The following is a 1,619-nucleotide window of genomic DNA, read 5'->3' as shown; positions in this document are numbered from 1 at the left end:
AAAACAGAAGTGAAAGAAACTAGGTGGATAGTCAGACTTAGAGCTGACTTTTGGAGGGGACTTAATGATAAGGTTCCATTAAAACCCCTCCTTAGATCTAGGAAATTAAGGAGGTGATATTCATCTATTTTAAGTAGTACATGCATTTTTATGTTTATTTGTATATGTTTTTAGTTTTCTATTTGCATAAATTTGTTTTTTATGATTTTTTTATGAGTTTATTTTGCATTTATATTATATGTGTAGTACTGTGCTTTTTAGTGCTTGATTGAATGCAATTAATTATGATAGGCTATATGGTGAGCTTTCAATGTTTAAATGAGATAGCTTCAGTCCTGTAGAATTGTCTGATGAAGCAGCAGTGAATACTGTGAAAGTGCTTACGTTTTGTTGTTTAAAATAAATTGTTGACTCTGGAGAACTGCCATCTGCCTTACCTCAACTTTTTGTTTTTTGGTGGATTTCTACTTGTATTAGAAGAGGTATTCATTTGGTGTTGCTGGTTTTATCTTGTATTTGAACCTACAGATGTGGTCTATTAAAAGAGTGCCAGTAGAGACTGGTGACAGCTACAGGTCATGGGATTAAGACAGAAGGATATGGGCAGTTTGAAGAACAAGTCAACTGCAAGTAACTATCTGTACCACTCTAGCAGTTCACAGTGCGGTTTCAAGAACAATAGCATAGGAATCTATTGTTTAGAATGACCCAAAAAGTAAACCAAAGAAAAGCCAGGGAAATATTTAGTGTTTGACCCAGCCTAGAAAATTGAGCAGAAAAGAAGTCAGCAAACAGATTTATAAGATACTATTCTGACTGAGAATTCCAGCCTGTGACAAATTAACCCATAACAAAGACAGAAAAATACCACTGGCAGATCTAAAGTACAACTAAAGTACAACAGAGGGCAGGAAAGAGCTCAGCAAGCAGTAATCTTAATAATTCCATAAGACAACTTTACCTAATGAAAATAGTAGAACTAATATGAATTACCTGGATTAGTGTTACAAAACTACTAGTTAAATATAACCAGTGAGACCTAAGCTACAGAAGAGAAAAAAAAATAGATAATAAAATTTTGTTTAACCAACAGAATTTAAAAGTTGTCAGTTGCCACACAATGAAACAATAATACCACTAAAGTACATAGTTTTTTTCAATTACTATAAGACAAGGAAAATGTCATTTTTCTGGTTGAGTTACAATAACTATAGGAAGAGCCACACAGCTTTAGTTATCTATTAAGGAAGAGCTTATATGCAAACAGAGAAGAGGGGGTGGGGCCAGTGGTGTAGCTAGAGTTTGTGCCGCCCAGGGCTGTCTTTAAGTTTGCTGCCCCTCCCCCTCACAAAATTATGGTCAAATGTGGCCTCCCAATATACAGCCTGCTCCTCTACAGCCATTCCAGTGTCACATTACGTGGCTATTTCTCCTCATTTACCATAAGCACTGTAATGTGTGTACTGCTTCATACTTTACTTCTACAATGATTATTTGGATTTAATTTAAAACTTTTATTTTAAATTTTATTGTACAAACACAGATAGATATCTGCTAAACAAAGCAATACAATCTCACAGTGAAAACAGACTTGGCATTAAAACCTCTCTGCCCCCGAA

This window comes from Protopterus annectens, chromosome 9.part0 (genome assembly GCF_019279795.1).
Source record: "Protopterus annectens isolate FY-2018-M chromosome 9.part0, PAN1.0, whole genome shotgun sequence".
Lineage (NCBI taxonomy): Eukaryota > Metazoa > Chordata > Ceratodontiformes > Protopteridae > Protopterus > Protopterus annectens.
This window is presented reverse-complemented; position numbering follows the sequence as displayed.